The sequence below is a fragment of the Bufo bufo genome, chromosome 4 (assembly GCF_905171765.1).
Source record: "Bufo bufo chromosome 4, aBufBuf1.1, whole genome shotgun sequence".
Taxonomy (NCBI): domain Eukaryota; kingdom Metazoa; phylum Chordata; class Amphibia; order Anura; family Bufonidae; genus Bufo; species Bufo bufo.
The window spans coordinates 252,937,800-252,965,702 of NC_053392.1; the positions used below are offsets into that span (position 1 = coordinate 252,937,800).

The 27,903-nt window shown below is 42.5% G+C and overlaps 1 protein-coding gene across 3 annotated transcripts in view; it reads left to right on the forward strand.

The window, feature by feature from the left end:
* FAM131A (family with sequence similarity 131 member A) overlaps window positions 1–27,903 on the forward strand; it is a 108,182-nt gene that overhangs the window by 18,691 nt on the left and 61,588 nt on the right. The window contains exon 1 of one of the 3 annotated variants that reach the window (XM_040428520.1): window positions 15,990–16,010. The exons of the other annotated variants lie outside the window; for them this stretch is intronic. The gene's annotated coding sequence lies outside the window, so the exon portion shown is untranslated. Of the gene's footprint in view, window positions 1–15,989; window positions 16,011–27,903 lie in introns of those variants that run through there. 3 annotated transcript variants of the gene reach the window in all.

The following is a 27,903-nucleotide window of genomic DNA, read 5'->3' on the forward strand; positions in this document are numbered from 1 at the left end:
CATTTTCCTTCTGAAGACAGACTGTCATCTCACTTCTACTCCCCCTCAACAGCAATTTTAGAGACCATTTACGTGGGCTAATGCACAGGGTAGTTATCGGGAGCAAGCCATTTCTGATTATTGCCCACTTAATTAGCTATATTTACATGCAGCAATTGTTCCCTCTCCATGGGGATGATCTATTGCTACTACAATCATTCATTCACATGCAGATTCATTGTCTGTCTGCGCCACCTCCATGCATAACAGGGTGACTAGCTGCTGACAAATGCCAATTTTCGGTGCTGCGTGAAAGATGCGATCACCTGACCAATGACCGTTTGCTCTTTTGTCTGGTGGTCTGCGGCATCTTTTCATGGGACACTTACTGAAGTATGAATGTTTGCCCCCCAAATTATCCTAATCCTTGGTCCATGTGAAAGGGCCTTTAGTTTAGGAAGGGGAGAGTAAAAGAGCTGATAAGTGGAAAAAGAGGCATTTTTCTTTGATAAGCTATACTACTAAAAAGTTAGGGCCCTTCTACACTGGCCGAACTTTAAATCAATTATCGGAAAGCAACGCTCCTGCAGATGCTTGTTCTTGATAACTGGCCCTTGTAAAGGTGGTGTGCCGATCACCCGACAAATGAGAAAAATGCTTCTTTGTCAGGTGAGTGCATCTTTAATATACCGTCGAAACTATGCAAAGTGAATGAGGGGAAAACCATCATAATAATGATCGATCATCTTCCTTTCTCTGCATTGAGCTGTGCGGAAAACCTTTTTAATGTATCTTTATGTTTTAATGACTTAGTAGTGACCGTTAAATGACTGCAAAAAGAAAATCATATTGATTTGTACAGTGATATTTTGCCGACGTTCCTGATTCCATGGGTTACATTGTAAAAATGACACTATAGTTATTTCTCCGAATCCTGGTAAGCATTGTCTGCCTAGTCGTAATGCAAGCAGTTGTCCATTTTCTTTGCAAACAATACTGTTGCTAAGCTGCTTTTATCACTTACCTCATTTTTCTTGCCACAAACTTCTTGACAACGTATGAAGATATTATTTTTATGTGTTATACATTATGCAAGCTGAAAAGGATTTTGCCTCTTTTTCCATGACATTTGCAATAATCATAAAAATGGCAGTATTTTATAGTTAAGTCTTAAGTAGAGTCTAGCTAGACAAAATCCAGTCGCCGTGATGAAAAGGAAATTGTCTTTGGAAACCTGGTCTTACTGCCAGCTCTGTATACGTTACACCGCCTGCAGAATACAGGGGAGCTGGGCTGTCACTGACAGCATCCAACTGCTTTGCTATCTATTAACAGAGTGATACATTAAGCAACATTCATCAGCCAGGAAAGGGTAATGGGCAGCTCTCATGTAGCTTTCTGCCAGCTGACTGCTGTTTCAGAGAGGTAGAGTGGGGGAGGGGTGCTGTGCTGTACTTAATGCCAGCAGATTGCAGCTGATTGCTGGGGGTCCCAGCAAGGGGTACACTACGTGATCAGGCTTTGGCCAAGGAACCGCTCTAGGAAATAGAAGTTGTACAAACTATAGGAAGATACTATGATAACTATTGTTACGGGGAGGGGGGGGGGGGGGGGGGGCATACATAAAATGTTGTGTAACTCTATGTAAATTTGGGGTATCTGCAAATGTCTTGTGTATAGTTATATTATTGTAATGTGTTGTCATTTTATGTATTGGACGTGCATTCCATCAGAGGAGGGGTGGATGGCAAATATTGGCAGGAACAGGGCTAACCTCCCAGTTCCTCCCCTCTTGGTAGGAGTGGCCTGATCCTACTGGTCCTGGAGTTGCTGAGTAGCTTCTTACAGGAGATAAAGCACACTGCTGAGCTCCTGTATCTTGGCAGGATTCTCCAGAGAGACCAACTCTGGTCAGTCTTAAGGAAGCACTTGAGAGACAAGACAGCAGAGTAAACATCAAAAACTGCATTACAGACATTTTTGCAAGGTGAGGGATTACGGCTCAGACACCCATCACCCAAAACTACCACTAGGTTAGATAAAGCTTAAGTCTGAACCTGACAGTGGACACCTATACCCACAAGGTACCATTAGCAGCCATCCTACCTGCCTCCATACCTCCTCACTCCCCACTTTGAATTTGCTGCTATTAGATGTACCTCAGGTTATATTTTGCACTTATTAAAAAGAGACTGTTATATGTTCACTTCTGGCCTCATTCTTACAACTAAATTTTCACTGCAATGATCCCCAGAGAACAACGGCCTGAGGGAGTACACTGTGACACAAGACTTCATTGGGGCCACTACCACTCCCATCCTCTTTCACAGCATGAGTACAGTTCTCTTGGTCCATATATCAGATGTACATATATTCAGTCAGGTCCATAAATATTGGGACATCAACACAATTCTAACATTTTTGGCTCTATACACCACCACAATGAAATTAAATTAACAAGATGTGCTTTAACTTCAGACTGTCAGCTTTAATTTGAGGGTATTTACATCCAAATCAGGTGAGCGGTGTAGGAATTACAACAGTTTGCATATGTGCCTCCCACTTGTTAAGGGACCAAAAGTAATGGGACAATTGGCTTCTCAGCTGTTCCATGGCCAGGTGTGTGTTATTCCCTCATTATCCCAATTACAATGAGCAGATAAAAGGTCCAGAGTTAATTTCAAGTGTGCTATTTGCATTTGGAATCTGTTGCTGTCAACTGTCAAGATGAGATCCAAAGAGCTGTCACTATCAGTGAAGCAAGCCATCATTAGGCTGAAAAAAACAAAACAAACCCATCGGAGAGATAGCAAAAACATCAGGTGTGGCCAAAACAACTGTTTGGAACATTCTTACAAAGAGGGAACGCATCGGTGAGCTCAGCAACACCAAAATATTGTAAATTAATTCACGGCACTCAAATTAATGTGAATGAAATGAAAGGTTTTTATTTGCAATGCCACCAGTGGTTGTCAGTTTATATGGCCAACGTTTCGGTCCTCCCGGACCTTGTTCACGGCCTGTTAATTATAATAACACTAAATAAATATGACAAAGAAATAAAATGAAACAGAACCATATAGAGGCAAATATATAGATATGTACAAATATACACAATATATACTATATTTCCGTCTGCATACACTTGTAAAGATACATATTCTAATCATGGGGTAGTCATCATAAGCATTAACTTTAAAGATAGCAAGGCAGGAAATGCAGAAAACCATTGGGGTTATCAAGAAAATAATAATCATCAAAAAGAATCAGGGGGTATCAGAGTTTATAGCCAGATTATGACCACAATACACAAGTAGAAAAACAACCAGATGTCCAATGATAGACATCTGAAAAGACTTTTTGAAAACTTAAGAAAACAATGTGTGTAGAGGCCACAATGGGTTAAACCAACAGAGGACTAGTGGATCTATTTATGTACCATACTCCATGCCATATGTCCGTTGACTCAAATTCTATTTAACTATGAAACATCTCAGTATTAAAGAGTTCAGGCAACAGAGCATTATAGCACATATATAGAATCTAGAATATTCAATAAAACATGTAGCTACCAATGTGATGTACATACCTCTGAGTAATCCTGACTAAAGAAAGAGTGGCGTTGCACCAAGTGAAGTGTGCATGTCTGGTATATATGCAAAACCCTGACCTCGCGATATTACAGGAAGCATCATCATCGGAATGTCCGCTTGCGCAATTCTGGCAGCGGAGGTTCGATCATTATTGAAATCACATGATCGGACCTCCGCTGCCAGAATTGCGCAAGCGGACATTCCGATGATGATGCTTCCTGTAATATCGCGAGGTCAGGGTTTTGCATATATACCAGACATGCGCACTTCACTTGGTGCAACGCCACTCTTTCTTTAGTCAGGATTACTCAGAGGTATGTACACCACATTGGTAGCTACATGTTTTATTGAATATTCTCGATTCTATATATGTGCTATAATGCTCTGTTGCCTGAACTCTTTAATACTGAGATGTTTCATAGTTAAATAGAATTTGAGTCAACGGACATATGGCATGGAGTATGGTACATAAATAGATCCACTAGTCCTCTGTTGGTTTAACCCATTGTGGCCTCTACACACATTGTTTTCTTAAGTTTTCAAATGTCTATCATTGGACATCTGGTTGTTTTTCTACTTGTGTATTGTGGTCATAATCTGGCTATAAACTCTGATACCCCCTGATTCTTTTTGATGATTATTATTTTCTTCATAACCCCAATGGTTTTCTGCTTTTCCTGCCTTGCTATCTTTAAAGTTTATTCTTATGATGACTACCCCATGATTAGAATATGTATCTTTACATGTGTATGCAGATGGAAGTTTATTCCTGTGATGACTATCCCATGATCAGAATATGTATTTTTTACAAGTGTATGCAGACGGAAATATAGTATATATTGTGTATATTTGTACATATCTATATATTTGCCTCTATATGGTTCTATTTTATTTTATTTCTTTGTCATATTTATTTAGTGTTATTATAATTAACAGGCCGTGAACAAGGTTCGGGAGGACCGAAACGTTGGCCATATAAACTGACAACCACTGGTGGCATTGCAAATAAAAACCTTTCATTTCATTCACATTAATTTGTGTGCCGTGAATTAATTTACAATATTATTGCGGGGATAACCTCCATCATTGAGCACCGAAGAAAAATATATACCTAGTAGAGTGCCAGCCATCAATTGTATACAGCAACACCAAAAGACCCGGAAGACCACTGAAAACAACTGTGGTGGATGACCGAAGAATTCTTTCCCTGGTGAAGAAAACACCCTTCACAACAGTTGGCCAGATCAAGAACACTTTCCAGAAGGTAGGTGTCAAAGTCAACAATCAAGAGAAGACTTCACCAGAGTGAATACAGAGGGTTCACCACAAGATATAAACCATTGGTGAGCCTCAAAAACAGGAAGGCCAGATTAGAGTTTGCCAAACGACATCTAAAAAAGCCTTCACAGTTCTGGAACAACATCCTATGGACAGAGGAGGAGACCAAGATCAACTTGTACCAGAGTGATGGGAAGAGAAGAGTATGGAGAAGGAAAGGAACTGCTCATGATCCTAAGCATACCACCTCATCAGTGAAGCATGGTGGTGGTAGAGTCATGGCGTGGGCATGTATGGCTGCCAATGGAACTGGTTCTTTTGTATTTATTGATGATGTGACTGCTGACAAAAGCAGCAGGATGAATTCTGAAGTGTTTCGGGCAATATTATCTGCTCATATTCAGCCAAATACTTCAGAACTCATTGGACAGCGCTACACAGTGCAGATGGACAATGACCCAAAGCATACTGCAAAAGCAACCAAAGAGTTTTTAAGGGAAAGAAGTGGAATGTTATGCAATGGCCAAGTCAATCACCTGACCTGAATCGGATTGAGCATGCATTTCACTTGCTGAAGACAAAATAGAAGGGAAAATGCCCCAAGAACAAGCAGGAACTGAAGACAGTTGCAGTAGAAGCCTGGAAGAGCATCACCAGGGATGAACCCAGCGTCTGGTGATGTCTATGTGTTCCAGACTTCAGGCTGTAATTGACTGCAAAGGATTTGCAACCAAGTATTAAAAAGTGAAAGTTTACTTCCGGTTCCGGCGCCGACATGTGAAGGCGGCAGGCACAAGAGCTCCGATGCAGTTGGATCACATATAGTTACAAATTGCCTGTATTTCGTCGGGATTCGTGTGCTTACCGTTCCTGAACCATCGACTACAACGTATGGATCGATTCCTGACGAATATGGGCAAGAAAGGGAAAGGAAAAGCAGTTTCTCCCTCGCGGTCTGAGGACCGGGCTGACGTAGTAATGGCGCCTAAGGTACCTGAAGCGGGCGAGGTGGGCGAGCGCACGGGACACTCGAATGCTCCATCACAAATTGATTACAAGGCTCTTGCGGTCGAGGTGGCTACGTTGCTGGCATCAGTCACCAATGTCATGCGACAGCTACAAGAGGCGGTGCAACAGCATGAAACTCGGCTGGATGAAGCTGAGGGCCGTATCCAAGTACTGGAGGACACCGCAGAGTCTATTTTAATAAAATTACAGGCTGCGGTGGCTGACAACAAGCGCCTATGGGAGAAGATTGAGGATCTAGAAAATAGATCCCGGCGCAACAACCTACGGTTAGTGGGCCTTAAAGAATCTATTCCTCAAGGAGATCTACTTACCATTTGTGAGCAGGAGTTACCTCAGGCCTTGGGGATAACTGGGAGCTGCAAGGTGGAGCGGGCTCACAGAATGGGTCCTCCTCGTCCCAGCATGGAGAATCAGCCAAGCAGTCCAAGGCAGGTGATCATGCGGTTCCTGGACTATTCTATCAAAGAGGCCATCTTCAAGGCCTATAAAGCTCGCAAAGAACCGGTCATATTGAGAGGCATGAAGATTCTCTTGTTTGGAGACTACTCCGCTGAAGTCACCAAAAAGCGTAAAGCTTTTTCCCCACTTTGCACCCAGTTGCACCGAGGAGGAGTTAGATTCGCTCTAATCTATCCGGCCACCTTGAGAGTGTTCAAACTGGATGGCTCCAGCAAAACCTTCACCTCACTGGAGAAAGCGGCAGCTGAACTTGAGGGTAAAATGGGCCCGGTGACAAGAGGCCAACGGAACATTCTAAAGGGTGTGCAACACTGAGAACAAGATCTTTTTTGCTAAACTGGCAAGCACAATAAATAGAGGCCTGGGGCTCAAACAGATAGTTGGAGGGGATTTGAATACAGTGCTCAACACCTTAGAGGATAGGAAAAGCACGGATAGAGGGTCAACTCCCCCTCAGACCCATGTGCATGACACAGTGCTTGAACCTTTCTTGAGAGATACGGCCTTAGTTGATACCTGGAGAGCGGCCAATCCTGACGACAGGGATTTCACCTTTTACTCATCTCCTCATGAATCTTGGTCCAGAATCGACTACCTTTTGGTTTCGGAGTCTCTGGGATCAAGAGTGGTGGATTCAAAAATACATGACATGGTAATTTCGGATCATAGTCCGATATCTATAGTATTGTCTGAAATCCAGCCAAGGGGCCAGGATTTCATTTGGAGATTCCCGGCTTTCCTATGTAATGATGAAAATTTCAGGGAGATTCTTAGAGGTTGGTATTTAGAGTACAGAGGAGATAATATATCTAGTCTTGAGAATCCGTCTTTGTTTTGGGACGCAGCAAAAGCTGTTCTTAGAGGTAGGATAATAGCCTATGCCAGAGGTTTAAAAAAAAAAATCTCAGATCGCCTCCAGGAACTTAGTTCTTCCCTGCGGAGAGCATATACAAACTACCAGGTTAATATGACCCCACAGAACAAAGAGTCTTGGATTCTGGCTAAGGGGGAGTTTGAACTCTGGTATGAAAGGAAAATGAAGTGTGACTTATCTAACTTGGAAAATAAATATTTTAGGGGAGGAAATAAGTCTGGTAAAATGCTGGCCAATCTTATCAAAAATTCTGGACCCCGGAGTCACATCATGAAAATAACTGATTCAAGAGGTAAAATGCATAATAAACCAGAGGAAATAGTCTCTATCTTAGGTGCTTTTTACAAGAAGCTATATTGTGATCCGGGTCCTAAGTCCCGGTTGTCTTCCTTTCTCTCTAAATGTATTAACCTACCTGCCCTTTCCTCGGCCCAATTGGGTACATTGAACGCCCCTATATCTGAGGAGGAAATCTGTATAGCCATCAAGGGATTAGGTCTACATAAAGCCCCGGGTCCTGATGGGTTTACGGGGGAGTTCTATAAGATGTTAGGAGACGAACTAAAAGAGCCTTTGGCTGCGGTATTTAACGGTATGCTGGGGGGTGCCCCTTTGTCTTCAGCTGACAACTTGGCGTATATTAAACTAATACCAAAGCCGGGAAAGGATGCAACGGACCCCTCGTCATACCGTCCGATATCTTTAATTAATGTGGACTTGAAACTAGTGGCAAGGATTGTAGCAGACAGACTCTCTTCATATGTGCCGGGGTTGGTGTCTCCATCCCAGGCGGGCTTTGTCAAGGGCAGAGCAGCTGTTTCCAATATCAGAAAGGTGCTGACGATACTGGATGTGGTTCAGTGGATGTGCGCTTTTTGCGATCGACGCGGAGAAGGCTTTTGATAGTGTCAGGTGGGATTGGATGGACGAGATACTAGATAGGATGGGCTTCGGTGGTCCAGTTAGAACCTTTATTTCAGCGCTTTATACTTCCCCTAGAGCGAGGATTGCAATTCCTGGCTTTTTGTCTCCTTCGTTCCCGTTATGCAGAGGGACACGTCAGGGGTGTCCGCTTTCCCCGCTGTTATTTAATCTCACTTTGGAACCCTTAGCTCGTCTGTTAGAGGGGGGGGAGGTCTTTAGGGGGATCAAGGTGGGGCAGAAGGAAGTATTCTCATCACTTTTTGCTGGCGATGTTCTCCTGTTCGTGGCCAACCCCTTGGAGGACATGGAAAGTGTTATCCGTCTCCTGGACTCCTTTGAACTGGTGTCTGGATTTAAAATAAACCGGGATAAATGTGTTTTGTTACCACTAAAACCAGGGAAGGCTGGAAGTAGATTTCCCAGTGTATGCGAGGGTATCAGGGTTAGCGATTCCCAAATCACCTATCTAGGTATTAAAATAGGAAGATCTCCTTCTTCCCTCTATGGTCTGAACTATCTCCCCTTGTTCAAAAAGATTAAATCTGATCTCAACAGGTGGCAGAGCCTCCCCTTGTCCTTATCCGGAAGGTGCCATCTGCTGAAGATGATATGTTTCCCTAGATTACTCTATCCTCTACAAACGGTACCAGTACTTCTGAAACATTCGGATGTGCGTGACTTGCAGTCTGTTTTTACGAGATTCATATGGGCAGGTAAAAGACCTCGTATAGCCTTAACCAAGTTAATGTTACCTAGGGAGTTGGGCGGCCTTAACTTGCCAAACATTAGATTGTATAATTTGGCATGTCTTATCAGACATGGTCTAGATTGGGTGCACGAGACTAGCCATTTTTCAAACTATGATCTGGAGACGCAGATGTATCAACCTTGGCCCTTGGTAAATTTACTACACTCTAGGAGGCAGGTTCTACCCCAAATATTGAAGCACTCATTGGTAATCCGAGATACCATGGTTGCTTGGAAGGAGGCCCGTAAACTATCCAAAAAATCCTATCTAGCTTCTAGAGTAATGAGAGTTTGGCAGCATCCCGAATTTCCGCAAGGAGTGACAAATAAGATGTTTCAGGTCTGGAGGTCTAGGGGCATTAAAACTTTATTTGACCTTCTTCAAGTTGGAGATAAAAGATATCTTACCTTTACAGAACTCTGCCAAAAGTATAATCTAGATAAACACCACATGTTACCCTTTCAGCAAGTTCATTTGTTCTGCAGAGATAGGCTAAGAGATGTAACAAGTGAATGTGCTGGGGCCGCTTTGATTTTCTCCTTGGGAGCAGACAAGTTCAGGCTCTCTATATCCCATATATACAAAGTGCTAAGGGAATCAGGCAACAAAGCCTCAGCCCAGTTTCTCTTTAAAAAATGGGAAAAAAAGTTAGGCATCTCGGTCGCGTCCGAAAAAGTCCTCCAGGGTTGGCTCAGAGTGTGCAGGGCTGTGCCTTGCGAGGTGTGGAGGGAGTCGCACTTGCGTTTAATGCACTCGGCCATATATGCTTTTGCTTTCCCTAAGCAGCCCAATAAGTCAGATTTTCTTACTGCATGTCTGAAGTGTGGGGAGGACAAAGCAGATCTAGCTCATTGTGTATGGTTATGCCCTCGGGTGCAGGCCTTCTGGAGTCAGGTCAGGCGTTGGCTTGGGGAAGTTTGGAAAGCGGACCTGAACCTAACGCCTGAAACTATGCTTTTTCACGACTTTGAGGCCTCTCAAAACCCTACCCCTTTGATAGTGGATGTAGCTTTGTTGGTCTCACTGCGTTGCCTTCTCCAGAAGTGGCTGAAACCTGAGGTGCCGGGGATACAAGAGGTTAAGTCTCAGTTGACGCGTTTAATGTACATTGATAAACTTGACACAGAATCAAACAAAGATAAGAAAACTAAGGGGTTTTTTAAAAAATGGAAAACTTTTATTTCAAATAACTTCAAACAGGAGGTCATTAGAGAGATTATGTTGTCATTTCAGTATACAGAGTGGTACAACCTAGAGGCCCTCAAAGGCACTTTGGGGAAACTAGCCATTTGATTGTTTCGACTGGATTATACAAGGTCCTATAGTAACTGTCTGAGGTCCTGGGGGAAAACATTAACATTAGTAGTCTGTTGGAATTATTGGGGAGTGGGCATGCGCTGATTTGACCGAGTTGATTGGGGGAGGGGGGTGGGAGAGGGGTTCTGGGTATGGTACTAAAAATTGAAAATGGGTATTGTCATTTTACTCATGTAACTGAAATGTCTGTAAACTTTATATTTTGTATTTTGGCGACACCAATAAAAATTATTTACAAAAAAAAAAGTGAAAGTTTGATTTATGATTATTGTTCTGTCCCATTACTTTTGGTTCCTTAACAAGTGGGAGGCACATATGCAAACTGTTGTAATTCCTACACCGTTCACCTGATTTGGATGTAAATACCCTCAAATTAAAGCTGATAGTCTGCAGTTAAAGCACATCTTGTTCGTTTCATTTCAAATCCATTGTGGTGGTGTATAGAGCCACAAATTTTTGAATTGTGTCAATGTTCCAATATTTAAGGACCTAACTGTACATTTTAGTACATATACTAGCATATAATGTAACACACCAATAGTTTTCTGTAGCACAAACATATACCAAAAGCATGTTGGGATATCACTTTTGCTGTACTAAAATAGATTCCTTGGAATACTATTTATAAATGTATATGAGCACTTTTTTGTATATTGTATGTTTAACCCCTTAAAGTTTTCCTCCTTGGACGCAGCATAATTTTTTTTTCTCCTGACATTGCTGTGCAGGTTTTTTTTAATTTATTTTTTTATTACATTTTTGAGTGTGTTCTTTCTCTTTTCGGTATACTTTTTCTAGTACATAACATTTCATGATCAATTTATATCAGCTATTTTTGCAAAACAGTTTTTGGGGACTTTTGAACACCAAAGGCCAGGCATAGGGAGATGGTAAATCTCCCCCCTAATGCCTCACAGCGGTTTAATCTCCTCTCCCCTTGGGGAAAAAAACATGCACACTCAGCCAAGTCAAGTATGCATGTGTATGGGTTATTGGGAAAAGTAACTGATGCCGATTGAGTGTTTATCCATCATCTGTTGCAGGTTCACTTCTGTACTTGATCCTAGAAAGATCTGGTAGGAAGCTGTAGATAGGGATCCTCATTTGACTCTCTTCTTTGCTAACGATGCACTGTTAGACTGATAGTCAACCACATCTCTCTGATATTTCTCAGCTTTCTTTCAGTAATTTCCTTCTTCCACATGATAAAATCTTGGGACAATTCTTGTTCAATTTTGTGTAATTTTTCTGCTGTTAATTCTTTTTCCATTTGTCTTTGTATATCTGTTGAAGGTGTATGGGCCCCTTTATGCCAGACCACATACAATACAAACACTGTTTCCTAGAAACTTGATGTTTGAGGAACGTTTATATCTGATATGTTACATAAGAAGGCATGCAGTGTATTAGACCATGGTTTCTGGTAGCATTGTCAGGATGAAGAGCAGCAGAGGACTGCTGAGACCTTCAGGAATATGGGAGAAGGCTGAAATGTCCTCCTTACCATTGCTGAATGGTCATATTCTGTATTCCTTGGTTTGCCTCCCATGTTTCCTTGTTAGTAGGTAGAAGCGTGTCCTGTTTGACATCCTTTCATCATGCTATATTGATGGACTTCCACTTGCAGCTAAGGACACACACTCTTTTGTGTAGTGCTGATTAAGTGGTTGTCAGCACTACAAACCAGTGAAGAACATTTGGCCGCGTTCAACCCTGCAGTCTGGGGCTTTGTGCCTTATGAGAGTATATCCAATACAAAGGGCCTCCAAAGGCACAAATGAGAAGAAAAACAGAATACTGTATTTCATCACAGGCTTTGTGTTGGGATGTTGCAGTGCCCTGACAGGTGGCTTATAAAAGATTTTGGTCCTACAAGTAATTAATAGCTGTCTGTGAAGAGTGGCAGCTGTATGCAGTCACATACAGAGTCTTATAATGCCAAAGGGGACTTATTGGTAAAAGAGCTAGGGAACACATTAGTCAATGCGATAATCACTGCGATCCCAGGAGAATCGAGAGGACAGACAGCTGCAGTTATATGGTACTTTCCTTTTTTTCTGACAGGTTCTGTGACCTCTCCAGCTTTGAGTTGGGACACAACTTTTGGTTGGTGGGGTCCGGATGTGGACACACTCACAATGACTAAAGCAAGGAGGCAAAATGGCTCAGCGGAGAACAGTCTTTCCTGCCTAGCTGAAGATGGACACATAGACCTTCTACTGAGCCTGACTTCAGCTGGCGAGAGGTAGTGCTTGTCTGAGTGTGTCTACCTCCTCATTTTAGGCCTGTAAATGAGCACCTGACTGTTACACTTTATTATCTGCCAAAATCAACCAGTACATCATGCTCTCCATACTAACTGTTCTTTAACACGCCAATGTGGCCAGCAGCCCGATCCGATAGGTTAGAATAATCCAGTAATAATAAATAAAACAGCAATATTGCTTTGATATCGGGTAAATCCACCTGTCCGCTGACATTTATAGCAGCATATTCGAAATGTGTGTTCTTTAGGACTTTAGGATTTGTATGGTTATGTAGTTAATATCTTCTATACAAATCTTCATCGCATTTAGAAGATATAATACGTGTTATAGTATCCAAATTTATCCTTCGTGGGTCTCTGCAGAAAAATTCTGTATTGCTATAGTAACTATATATTTCTGCTCTATTTGAACAGTAATTGTACTGTGGGACATATTTATCTAGATAAGACTAATGCACAGTAATAGGGAAGCTGAATGCCCCGTGTATTTAACCCATAAAGCATTAAAGGGGTTTTTCCACTACTTGCTAGAAAGGTTCCTTGATAATCAGTTCATAAATTGTCCCCCTGTTGTGACCCCCCCCCCCCCCCCCCCCCAGTAATCAGCTGTGGAGAAACTGGGAAGGAAGTTTTCAATTTCCCTGCAGCGCCACCACAGGGCATGTTAAACATTACACATGCCCATTTAAACAGATGGGCAGTCTGGGTAATGCAGGGCAAGACAGGTCCTCCAGGGTGAGAGACATTTTTTGAAGCTATTCTACAATCTGGCCAGAAGATGAGGGACTTTGTTATCCCCTATCTACAGGGACTCCCACTGATCCCAAGAACGGGGTCCCATTTCCCCCGACCTGATGAAGCTGCAGGGCGAGCATGCACTCTTGCACTCAATATTGGACTGCCAGAGATAACCGAGTACGGCGTTCAGCTATTTCAGGCAATCCCATAAAGAATGAATTGAGGGGCAGGGCGCATGCTCGGCCTGCCTCTCCATAGAGATGGGAACATGCACAGTTAAGTCATTTTCTATCCGGTGGATTGGAGATAACTTGTATACTTGGCACAGCCTCTTTAGGGTTCATGCACATGGCCGTAGCCTATAGAACAGTCCTATCCTTGTCCGTAAAACAAGTATGCAGATCGGATGCAGACAAAAAATACGGTCATGTGCATGAGCCCTTAACAGAAGACCCCCACCTATTAACTCAGAATTCTATAACCCTTGATATGAAAATATGTTTTTAAACTAGACAGCCCCTTTAAGATGAGAGTAATGTTTTCTCTAAGTTTTAATTCTCAAGTTTTTAGTCTTTAGCTCTATTGAATTCCGAACTAGCTCTTCCGCACAGGGCGATATATACTGGCACCCAGATCACACGTTGTGTTAGTATTAATTCATTCTGTCCAGTGTGTTAAACATGGCACCTAGTAACTAGAGAAGAGACCTTGCTGGCATGCTGAGTGTCCACTGATGAGATATAAGGAAGCTGCATACCTTTTTCTATACTGTTTGCATTGGTCCCTGGCTCACAGCCCAACATGACGTTTATAACCTAAAATTCAGTCCAGGTGAAGTATAGTGTAGTTTGGCACTGTTTAATATGGAAACCCCGGTTTAAATGTAAAAGGTGGGTGTCATTGTTGTAGTGCAGCTATTTTTATCATAATTTGTGGCAACGGAGAGCAGAACGGGCTAAGTGCTAATCTTGATGTCACCATGGCATTATGGCTTCACAGCTTGTACTTACTTTCCTTTTGTCATGTAATGGTCAGCCGGTATTTATTTGTACAGTCAACTAAGTCCTGCATTTTTTCTTTTATAGCTTTTCGGTAGTGTATTGTTACAGGGGTTATCCCATGACTAATGTAAAAAATGAAAATCGGACTTCGTATAGTACATGACAAACTCTTTCTAATACAGCTAGAACCAGCCCTGTACCTCACATGGATCCAGAGATCTCCCCATTCATTGCTCTGCTAGATTTATATCAAGGGGAGTGTCTTTTCTGCTGCAGCTCAGGGGGCGTGTCTCATCTCCCCCTATCACAGCTCAGGAGGCAGTTGAAGGATGAAACTGAGCATGTGCGGCCATCTCAGTGAGCAGGACAAAGAAATAAGAGGAAAAAAAGTCTTTATTTTTCTTTTTTTTTTCTTTTGTGAATAATAATTTTTTAGGAGGCTGAGAGGTATTGGTTTAAAGTGGCTCTCTGGAATTTTTTATAGTGATGGCCTATCCTCTGGATAGGTCATCAATATGAGATCGGCGGGGGTCTGACTCCTGGCACCCTTGCTGATTAGCAAAGCAACATTACCCCCCAAGAGCCAAGCACAGCACCGTCCATTGGATAGTGGCTATGCTTGATATTGCAGCTCAACCCTATTCCCTTGAATGGGACTGAACCGCGCCTAGGCCACATTACAGATGAACCCTAGAAAGAGCTCTAAGCACTCATTGAGCATCATGGCCAATTCATACAGCTAATTGGCAAGGGTGCCGAGAGTCGGACCCCTGCCGATCCTGTATTGATGGTCTGTCCTGGGGATAGGTCATCAATATAAAAATCCTAGAAAACCCCTTTAAGGCCTCATGCACAAGAACGTATTTTCTTTGTGTCCGTTTTTTTTTTTGGCGGACCGTATGCGGAACAATTCATTTCAATGGCATTCCGTTTCCGTATGTCCATATTTCCGTTCCACAAAAAAATAGAACATGTCCTATTATTGTCCACATTACGGACAAGGATAGGACTGTTCTTTTAGGGGCCAGCTGTTCCGTTCCGCAAAATACAGAATGCACACTGACGTTATCCGTATTTTTTGCGGATCCGTTTTTTGCGGACCACAAAATACATACTGTTGTGTGAACTCCTCCGTCATTATTTATTATGCCAGAGAGCAAAGCAAATAGGATGGAGTTTTGCTATACAATGCTGTGGTCAACTGCAGTTTTAGATTTTTGGCAAAAAAAAACAAACAGCAAGTAGCCCCGATACGTAAATTAATTTATCCTTAAATAGGTCCTGCCACCACCATACATTTCTAGTAGCAATAACTGAGGAACACAACAATGTAGAGTTACATGAATAGATGCTCCAGAATCATTATTGCACGGGGTAAAAAATGATTTAATACGGACATGTCAGGGGTAGTGGTAGGTCCTCTATAAATTTCATTAGGCTACATGCACACGACAGTGAAAAAAAATGTCCGTTAAAAATGGATCAACTGCCAATTTTTAACGCATGTTTTTTTTCACTTCTGAGAAACGGACGTTAAAAACAGATCCATTCAATTGTATGGGGGCAGTCGGTCAGTGAAAGATACATGTTCTATTTTTTCACGTCTGTTTTTCACTGACCATCAAAAAACTGCTGTGTGAATAACTCCTTAGACTACGATTGGTTTTAAAGCAGATGTGTGATGGCTGTTAAAAAAAAAAAAAAACATGTCAGTTTTTCACTGTCATGTGCATGTAGCCTTACCGTTTGCTGTGTTGCTGTTCTCCATTTTCTCAGCCTGGTCTCTTTCACTCTGGTGCATAAGGTCAGTATGGAGACATAATTGTGTACTGGCAGGACCTGAGTAGGCAATGCCTGTAGGCAGCCCCAAGGGAATGGTCAGCTGGCAGAGGGAAAGCTTTGTATGAGAACACACCTGGGCACAGTGCACTTACAATGTAAGTCATGTGTAAACATATGTCAATTACACAAGGAGGACCTCCAGCGAGGAAACGCCATTTACACTGCTAGATGATACTTTCCCAAGTTTTAGGTGTAATTCCTTTGCAAAGACTACATTTACCTTTCCCCACAATTGGCACAGTTCAGTGCCGGCACCATATTCCTCAATAGACGTGCAGAGTTTAATAGAAAACTGTGCTCACTGTCACTGCACGCTGTCATACCGCTCACTTCTACGCGACCAGCGCCCCTCCCCCTAGGACTATGAGCTTACATTGGCGCTGGAAAAAATATATAATAGTGGCCCCAATGTTGTAGGTGGGTCCAAATTGACAGAAGGTGGGGCAACACAAGTAGATGGGGCCAATACAAGTGGCAGAGTCAGTAATACCACAGTGTAGCACAAAATACCTCCCCAGAAGCTGTCCCATTGTGGTGGCCATCAATAGCTACCAAGTTCTTTACTCTTCCAACTCCTCCAGTTGTCTCTAATCAAGATATGAAGCAGGGGGCTTAAGAGGCAAGATGCGGGCCACAGCACCAGCCCTACCTTCAGCATGCTGTCTAATAATGGCCCCATATAGTGCCCCAGTGGTATTTACCCAGCCAGCAACAGTGAGGAGTTCTCAGGTGGCCCTGCTGCTGTTCCTTCACTTCAGGGCCTGGCACAATGCTGTCCAATCGAATGTGGCTGTGCCTGGTGCTGCTCACTTACATGGGCTTGGCTGCAGTACCAGGTACAGCTAAGTTCATGTGGGTGTCGCTGTGTCAGGTACATAAGGCTACTTTCACATCTGCGTTTTTTATTCAGGTTTTGAGATTCTGCAGAGGATCTCAAAACCTGAATTAAACTGATCAGTCCCCATTAATTGTCAGGTTGCATCAGTTCAGTTCGGTTTTGGGGATGGACACAAAACCGCTGCTCCATATCGTTACAGAAAACAACGGATCAGGCACCAATTGAATTACAATGATTTTCATGCCTTGTTGCCTCAGCTTTGTTCAGTTTTGATATACCGTAACCGGATCCGTCTGAAACGGAGCCATCAGGATGTATTAAATGGAACGGATCCTTTTAATTCAGGTTTTGCGATCCTCTGCCGGATCTCAAAACCTGAATTAAAAACGCAGATGTGCTAGTAGCCTATGCTTTGTTCTGCTGATCTGTGGGGGTCATGGAGATGTACAGGAAACCCCATGCTGCCTCCATAAGAGCAGATGGTAAAGCTGGCGAGTGTTGTACTAACTGGGGTATTTTGACTGGCACTTGGAGCAAGCTGAAAGTTGTAGTATCTCAACAGCAGGCGAGCCTCCATTGACGCTCCTCTGTTATATAAGCTGTTGAGTACCAATAGATCTGTATCTCTGTAGAGGTCCTCGTAATGTGGCAGCTACTGTATAATTAGCTTTCAGGGTATTCAGGGATAGCTTAGAGCTGTAGGTATACAGAGCGTCCTGGAATAAAAGCTGTTAATATTATTTGGCTTTGTTGCTTAGCCATACCATGACGGATTACAATTAATTCCACACGAGCTGAGTAAGCATAGTTTTATTGACTATTTTGTACAGTTATTCCCAGTCATATACCTCTAGACTATCTGAGAGACTGGACAAGTGCTTTATTTTCAGATATTCTGAATTACCAGATGGTTATAGAAAAACACGTAACTTGGTATAAGTATATAGTATGTTGTGAGACTTGGTTCTCATGCCAGAGGAAAAAGTAGATTCATTGTTTCGTTATGGGGGTTGACTGACATCCATTAAAATTTGGAGGCTGGGTGGACGGCGTTTAAAACGACAACAAAAAAGCACTTGCCGTTTCACCGTCGTACTTTCCCAATGCTGCAGCCCCCATCCATACCATTTCTAATCCCTGTCAGGGATTTTAAAGACTCTCCAGCCACCCTCTAAAATTTTATGGATGTTGGACAGCCCCTTAAAATTCTTCCACATTTAATACCCCAAGAATCTTTAAGCTGGCTATACGCAACTGGTGTTCGACTTCACCATAAACAACTCCTCCAAGCCGCGCACACATATTTATATCAACAGGTGGATGGGGGTGGGGAAATGCCGCTGTACCCCACTGGAACAAAGATCATGTCGAAATCCAGCATGCTTAATCTTTCTGACATCTGGCAATAAGAAGTGTTAGAAAGCCCCCCGTAAACCTAAGATTGTCAACCACTCATTCCAAAATCAGCAGACTTGGACAACTTGCATCTTCATGTGTATCGCTAGCTTGCTCTACAATACACCAGGCAGTCTTAAGGTAGTATTACGCACTAGATAGAGGTAAATGGAATAACCAGTGAATGAACAGGATCCCCTGGCGAAGAATTCTTAGGAGCGACCTAGCCATGCACATTGTAGTCCATATTGGTCCTTACATTAGATGAAACTATTCATGGCCGACTTCTTTCTAGACGATGATGGTCTCTCATCTGTGGGCTAAAACGTTCATTCACTGATAAATTTCATCCACAATTGTTTTGGTTGAAATTGTCCTTTTTGATTATATTTAGACTAATCTGAACGGGCAACATTAGTGGTTTGGAGGTTACTAGTGTTGGGCGAGCATGCTCGGCCGAAGCATCGCTATACTCGGCCGAATATCGTGTGTGCTCGAGCGCGATGCTCGAGTCAATGTATTTAAATCTAATTTAGCCTCTATTTCTGAAAAATTTCTGGTGGGATTCGAATTCGCAGCCTTCTACATTGCAGCTAAGAATGTTAACCACTACACTATAGAGCTGCATGGCCAGTTACTTAAAAAAAAAAAAAAAAAATATGAGACTTCTGCTGTATAGGAATACTTTCTAGTAGTAAGTATTCCTATACAGCAGAAGTCTCATATTTTTTTTAAATAACTGCCCATGCAGCTCTATAGTGTTCTGGTAACATTCTGGGCTGTAATGTAGAAGGTTGTGAGTTCAAATCCCACCAGAAACTTTTCAGAAATATTGGCTAAATTAGGTTTAAATACACTGGGTGTCCCCAAGCACTGACTCCCTATATGGACATAGCTATATACAGTGGATATAAAAAGTCTACACACCCCTGTTAAAATGTCAGCTTTCTGTGATGTAAAAAAAATGAGACAAAGATAAATCATTTCAGAGCTTTTTCCACCACCTATACAACTCAATTGAAAAACAAACAGAAATCTTTTAGTTAGAGGGATGAAAAAATATAAAAATAAAATATGGTTGCATAGGTGTGCACACCCTTAAACTAATACTTTGTTGAAGCACCTTTTGATTTGTTTACAGCACTCAGTCTTTTTGGGTATGAGTCTATCAGCATGGCATATTTTGACTTGGCAAGATTTACCCACTCTTGTTTGCAAAAATACACCAAATCTGTCAGATTGCGAGGGCATCTCCTGTGCACGGCCCTCTTCAGATCACCCCACAGATTTTCAATCGGATTCAGGTCTGGGCTCTGGCTGGGCCATTCCAAAACTTGAATCTTCTTCTGGTGAAGCCATTCCTTTGTTGATTTGGATGTATGCTTTGGGTCATTATCATGCTGAAAGACGAAGTTCCTCCTCATGTTCAGCTTTCTAGCAGAAGCCTGAAGGTTTTGTGCCAATATTGACTCGTATTTGGAACTGTTCATAATTCCCTCTAGCTTAACTAAGGCCCCAGTTCCAGCTGGAGAATAACAGCCCCAAAGCATGATGCTGCCACCACCATGCTTCACTGTAGGTATGGTGTTCTTTTGGTGATGTGCAGTGTTGTTTTTGCACCAAACATATCTTTTGGAATTATGGCCAAAAAGTTCAACCTTGGTTTCATCAGACCATAACACCTTTTCCCACATGCTTTTGGGAGACTTCAGATGTGTTTTTGCAAAATGTAGCCTGGCTTGGATGTTTTTCTTCGTAAGAAAAGGCTTTCATCTTGCCACTCTACCCCATAGCCCAGACATATGAAGAATACGGGAGATTGTTGTCACATGTACCACATAGCCAGTACTTGCCAGATATTCCTGCAGCTCCTTTAATGTTGGTGTAGGCCTCTTGGTAGCCTCCCAGACCAGTTTTCTTCTCGTCTTTTCATCAATTTTGGTGGGACGTCCAGTTCTTGGTAATGTCACTGTGCCATATTTTCTCCACTTGATGATCACTGTGTTCCATGATATATCTAATGCCTTGGATATTATTTTGTACCCTTCTCATGACTGATACCTTTTATCAGTGAGATCCCTCTGATGCTTTGGAAGCTCTCTGTGGACCATGGCTTTTGCTGTGGGATGCGACTAAGAAAATTTCAGGAAAGACCAACTAGAACTGAACTTTATTTGGGGTTAGTCAGTAGCACTTTAAATGATGGCAGGTGTATGCTGACTCCTATTTAACATGATTTTGAATGTGATTGCTTAATTCTGAACACCGCTACATCCCCAGTTATAAGAGGGTGTGCACACTTATGCAACCACATTATTTAAGTATTTTTTTTGTTTTCTTCCCTCCACCTAAAAGATTTCAGTTTGTTTTTCAATTGAATGGTACAGTTTATAGGTCACATTAAAGGTGGAGAAAGTTCTGAAATGATTTATCTTTGTCTCATTGTTTTACATCACAGAAACCTGACATTTTAACAGAGGTGTGTAGACTTTTTATATCCACTGTATGAAGTCAGAGCAGGGACTCCTAAGCCAAACTAGAGTCCCGACACCCTCCCCTTCAGAGCAGGGGGTGCCTGGTTTAATGCTCGGGTTCTCCCATTGACTTCCATTGTGCTCGGATGCTCTGTAGAGCACCCGAGCATTGGGAAGACAAGCACTTTGGTGCTCGACCAACACTAGAGGTTACATAAAGTATATCTAACATTGCTTCACAAAACCTTCCCTAGCCTTGGTTTACAGCCTGTAATACAGTCCAGAGCTACATTCAAAAAAGATGATCTAACTTTATCTTCCAGCATTCCTTAATTGCTCATGTCAGTTGTATTTTGGGAAGTGTAGCCTTTATATCAATCAGTGTATAGTAATCTGATGTCTGAAAACTTACTGGCCCAAGGTATTCTAGAACAAGGGTAGGCAACCTCCGCACTCCAGCTGTTGTGAAACTACAACTCCCAACATGCATACTTTCTCTGCTCTTCTAAGAACTCTCATAGAAATGAATGGAGCATGCTGGGAATTGTAGTTTCACAACAGCTGGAGTGCTGATGGTTGCTGACCCCCTGTTGTACAAGTTCGGCTAAGCTGTTAGAGACGCGTCTATCAACAAGCCTGTCGACCGTTTCCAATTACAACCAGGAGATTTGTGAATGCAGCTTTGCCCTATTACAGACATTGGAAACCAGAAGCGTTATAAGATAAGTAATGCAGTGAATATCATAAAGAACTTCTCGTAATTGTATGTGCTGACAAATGGCGTTCAAAGCTACTTTGGCACGGTTATGAACACAGAACTGTAATGTTTTCTTACGAGTGACTGGATACACAATATAGACTAGTTAGCATCACCTCCACCACACAATCTTTATGTTCAATGGATTAATTTAGAATATTGAAAATATTAATATTGATATTCTGTTGCCATTCTGGTTCCCTGATACCGTATCAGATGTAATATTGTTTAACAGGCGCTTAAATGGTGAGTTTTCCTAGGACATATTGACGAAAGTGCATTAAGTTATGCTAATTAGTTTCTATGCATGATATGATAATTATCTTAAAGAGTTGTCCAGGATTTTAATATTGAAGGCCCTTTTACTTCAATGGCAGCAGCACTGCCGTTACCAGCGAAATCCACTACACAATGGATGGAGCTGTGTCTGGCACCAGAGCTACAAGGTAACCACTGATCAGCGGGGTGTTGGAACCCAGCCATCATATTGAAGGCCATCAGTTTCAGAACCCTGGACAACCACTTTAAAGTGCATATACTCATTAGATGAACGACAGATGATGAACCTACCAATTTTGGCAGGAGCAGCTGGCCGTCTAATGTGTATTAGGGTTTGGGAACTTGACGTCTGTCGGCAGCTTAATCGCCTCTCCATCAAGAACACATACATGCTTGGAGCGGAGGCGATTGGGAGGAATAGCTCTTTTGTCCAACATCTATCTAAAGTGCATAGCCCCCTTTTAGGCATAGTTTTTTTGTATACCTTTTGTTTGTGTTTGCATTTTGTGTATACAGCTATGTGGTATTTAGTTTCTGATTGGCTTTGCACACTATGCTACCACAAATTGCAGTGGTTTCAACCTCTTTTGGCCTTAAAGAGAACCTGTCACCACAAAATGCAGGCAGGAGGAGCTGAGCAGGTTGATATATAGTTTTGTGGGAAAAGAGTTATCAAAACTCACCATTTATACTGTTACAATGGCAGTTCATGGCCGCCACTGTCCTGTGCGCACAAGCACCAGCTTCCTGTGCGTAAATTAGATCTTGTATTAATTGTATCTGTCTTCAGCACTGATAGGGTTAACCTTTCCTGCTCTGTGAGCAGCTGCATGTGTGTCCAACTGCTAATCAGCTGCTCTTATGTATACCTAGCTGTTTCCCTTACTCCTGCCCTGAGCAGTTGGTCTCTACAGATCTTGCTAGGTCTTTCTACTGTAGCTTGCTAGAGCTCGTTCTCCATGCTGACCCTGCCCTGACCTCTGGACTCATTGGATTTGCGCTTATTCTGTCCGCCCTGATCTTGGCATGTTTCCTGACTATGAGTATTGCCTTATCCTTTGGTGTTCTCCACCAGTGTCTCTGACTCCCCTGGGTCAGCTGCCAACTACACCGGAACTATTCCAATAGGTGCCTCTTCCACTTCTGGCACTAGCTGCTTTCCAGAATAGGGCCCCTAAAGTGAATGGAGAGCAGCCACACATTTACTGCCACCCTCCATTCAACGCTATGGGTGTTCTGAAAATAGCCAAGTGCTAGCTCAACTATTTGTGAATGGAGAGGGTGCCGCACTGCCATGGTGCTCTCTCTATTCACCACTATAAGACATGGAGAAGATGGGAAAGCACGCTTGTTTGACTATTTTTATAACTCCCAAAGTGATGAGCTCTCTTTCACTTTAGGGGCAATGTTCTAGAGGTAGGAGCGGGTCCGAGAGGCAGACATCAATCTATATTATGAGCCAACCCCTTCCCAACATCTGCCATACAAGTACGGCGGATGTTGAATCTTTGAAGATGGCTTCTGCTCTGGAGCAGAGCGAGCACCATAGCCGCCGAATGCCTGCTTGGGCTAATGTCTGTGATCAGCAATAATAACGATCACAGACCTTTAACCCCTCAGATGCCCTGTTCAAATGTGAGCTAAAAAAACACGGGAGCGTGCGTTTCCCAGCCCAGAATGCATTTCCCTTGGTGAGATCGGGGAAGGCGCTCCTTAGTGGTAATAGGCCTGAGCCTGTACAAGGCTTCTAGGCCTATTACTGGTATTCCAATGGAGGTGACAGCACTGCATTGGAATATACTGAATTTTCTATTCAGTAATGGAATACATGTATTACTGAATAGAAATGGCAGTCTAATTAGTGCATGTTGGGGTCCCCATGGCAGCCTAAAAAAAGTAAGAAAGAAAAGTTTTTAAACAACAAAAAAATAAACCTCTTAGGCAGCACTGTGTCCAAAATGCCCATACTATTAAAATACAAAAATAGTTATCCCATATGCCAGGAAAAAAATAAATAAAAATGATCGCAGTTTTTCCATCGCTTGACCTTCCCCAAAAAATTAAGTAAAAATTGATCAAAAAGTAATACAACGCAAAAAAGGAAAGAGCCCTCATTAGAATATGGCGATGAAAATGTATTTTTTCCAAACTTAAAACACAAGAAAAACCATATATACAGTATATATGTGTGTGTGTGTGTGTATGTATGTATATATATATATATATATATATATACACACACACACACACACACACACACACACACACACACACACACACACACACACACACACACACACAATGTGTATATGTAGAAAAATAGCCAGCAGCACTCCAGGAAGTCAAAGGCAAACGGTGGTTTATTAGACCCAAAGTCAAGCGACGTTTCGACAGCTTGTTGCTGTCTTTGTCAAGCATGGTGCACATGTGACACAGACATGGTTTAAATAAGGATGTCAATCCACAATACATTAACATCAATTAAATAAATATAGTGCAAATACAGACCATACAACTTGCAAGTGATTACAAAATTTTTCATTTGATGAAGCGCCGATATCCGGCAAACATGGTGCATGAAAGGTAATAAAACATTGATGCAACATAACGTGTTTACTGTGAAAGAAAACATAATTAGTGCAGGTGATTGTCCTAATGAAGTGAATTAAAAAACTCACTGTCCGGTGGGGAACTGGATGCGGCATAGATCGTGTGCAGTGGCGTCCCGGTTCACATACTGCGCATGCGCGAGAACGGCAAGTCTCGCGATAGCTGCAATGGCCAAAGACTGAACAGCAGCCTAAACAAAAATGGCCATAGCGGTCTCACACGTATTGTGCGCATGTCCTACAGGTAATCGGTGCCGCCCAGCAATCACTACGCTAACATGGTCATGGAGACAAATAGCAACAAAACAATTGAGATAAATGCTATCAGCGAAATATACAATCAGAAAGGAGCGTCGGCGATACTGACCACCGGTCCGCCAGACAAAGCCTGTGAGACCCCTGGGCATAGCGCCAAGCACCGTTGCGATCGCATAAAATATACAAAATTATTGCGAGATGGTGCGTCACCCAATAGTGATGGATCAAATTAAGGAACCATCAGTACAGGGGGGAGAGATAAGTGTCGCCGGGTTATCCCCTCGAACTGTCATCGATCCCTCATCAGGGTGCATCACCCTCTCGCCCATTCGTTTGAATATCAAAAAAAGAAAAAAGAAAAAATGACAATATAAATCCAAATGTCATAAAAAATATACAGATGTATAAAGACTGGATGGGTGGACCTCCGATACACAATGGACAAAAAAACGCATAAACAATATATCAGTAAACAGAGTATATTATATGCAGGTAAGGTGAACAAAACTTGAATGACCCATTGCAACCACGATATATGACGTGTCATACAGCGCCCCAATCACGGCAGTGGAACTGAAACGAATCATAAAGCAAAAAGAGAATATTTTAGCATGATTCTCATATAAAATTACACTTGAACCAGGTTGTGAGATGTGAAGGAGACAGGCCAACTGAGTTATCTTTGAGTAATACAGGGCTGTATGTCAAAAGTAACTTCAACCCTGTTATAGACCACCCTGCTATTGAAGCTTTTTCTTTGGCCATACGGAGGGACCTTGACGAATTAAAACGGGCTTCTGAGAACAATGACCTCAGATTTGCTAATATCACCACTAGTGAGATCACCGCGATGATCTCTCTGGCCTCCGACCACAGCCTCACCATCAAATCTGCGGATAAGGGTGGTGGGGTTGTGGTCATGGACACCAGTGAGTACATCCGGGAGATCCAGGGCCAATTGGATGATTCACAAGTATACAAACGAGTAGCACAGGACCCTAAATTTGGTCTGCTAAGGGAACTGCGAGATATTTTAAATCAGGCCCGTGAGGCAGACATTATTGATGATAAATTGTTTTGCTATTTGTATCGTGATAAGCCTTGTACGCCTTTGCTGTACACCCTGCCAAAAATCCATAAGGGGATGTCGCCCCCTCCGGGTCGCCCAATTGTTTCCGGCAGAGAGTCCCTCTTTTACAATGTGGCAATTTTCTTGGATAAGATGTTGGGCCGTTTTGCTTCCTCTACTAAATCCTTTATTAGAGACACGGGTGACTTTTTATCCAAGATAGATAATCTTGAAATTCCTGTGGGCGCGACCCTGGTTTCGTTCGACGTGTGCAGTCTGTACACGTCGATCGACCATGAACTCGGCCTACAGGCTGTAGAGATGTGCCTTGTCAACTCAGAATACTCCATGGCATGCCGAACCTTCCTGCTTACATTGCTAAGATTTGTTTTGACAAAGAACTATTTTCTCTTCCAGGACGATTTTCTTGTTCAGATGCGTGGAACCGTGATGGGGTCCAACGTGGCGCCCACTTATGCAAACATCTTTATGGCCCACCTTGAGGAGTCATTCATCTATGGCAGCCACCACTTCAGACATGTTCTGGGGTGGTGGCGCTATATTGATGATATCTTCTTGGTGTGGACGGGCGACACGTTGGACCTCCTTGCTTTCCACGCATTTCTCAATCAGGTTAATCCTACTGTGAAATTTACCATGATTCAGTCTAATGATAAACTTCAGTTCCTTGACACGGAGGTCCGGATCATGGGACGAGGCTTGAGTACAGATCTGTTTGTGAAACCCACTGACAGGAATACTCTGTTACGTTATGATAGTCATCATCCTCGGTCCATGGTCCGGTCTCTACAATTCAGCCAGCTCCTACGTGTACAACGGATAGTTAAAGATAACCAAGTGAGACATACTAGATTTGAGGAAATGGTCAATAAATTTGCCACACGTGGATATCCTAAGAAATTGATTAGGGATAGTATCAAGAGAGTGGAGACTCAATCCACTATCACCAAGTCCCAGAGTGATCCCCCAATTCCACGTATCCCTTTCATCTCCAGCTTTTCGACTGACAGCTCACAAATTGCGGGCGTCATTCGGAGACACTGGAAGTTGATTGGGAATAGTTTCCCCCTTGTCGCGGAATTCCAAACGCCCCCTTTGTTTTCCTATCGGAGAGGGAGGAATTTGGGTGACAGATTGGTGAGGGCAGATGTGGGTAGCACCAGGGCGAGTGTGAGAACAATGTGTGGTTCCACTCGCACTGGTTGCTACCCTTGTTATCATTGCATAAATTGTAAACTAATGATCAAAGGAGACACATTTTTCAATCCGGCATCGAATGGGATGATGAAAATCACCCAATTTCTGACCTGTGATTCATCCTACGTGGTCTACCAGCTTACCTGCCCGTGTGGGAAGTGGTATGTTGGTGAGACCACGTGGGATGTAAAGACACGGTTGAACCAGCACCGTTATTCCATCAGGAAAGAAAAATTAGATTTACCCGTGTCTAAACATTTTAAGGAGGCGGGACACACACAGAATGACTTGAGATTCCGTATTCTGGAGCAAATTGAACTAGGGAGACGGGGGGGAGACCGACAAGCTCTCCTTAAAAAACGAGAATTGTATTGGATCTACACATTGAAAACCTTGAGACCCAATGGGCTAAACGTGGACTTCAAGGTGTGATTTAGTTTGTTCTATACTGTTCACAATTAGTGTCTCTCTCTTGTGATTGCTGAATCCAGATTTCTTGCTGTGGGTTTAATGCACATGTATATACACATACATACCAGTATGTTTAATCAAGTGTAATTTTATATGAGAATCATGCTAAAATATTCTCTTTTTGCTTTTAGATTCGTTTCAGTTCCACTGCCGTGATTGGGGCGCTGTATGACACATCATATATCGTGGTTGCAATGGGTCATTCAAGTTTTGTTCACCTTACCTGCATATAATATACTCTGTTTACTGATATATTGTTTATGCGTTTTTTTGTCCATTGTGTATCGGAGGTCCACCCATCCAGTCTTTATACATCTGTATATTTTTTATGACATTTGGATTTATATTGTCATTTTTTCTTTTTTCTTTTTTTGATATTCAAACGAATGGGCGAGAGGGTGATGCACCCTGATGAGGGATCGATGACAGTTCGAGGGGATAACCCGGCGACACTTATCTCTCCCCCCTGTACTGATGGTTCCTTAAT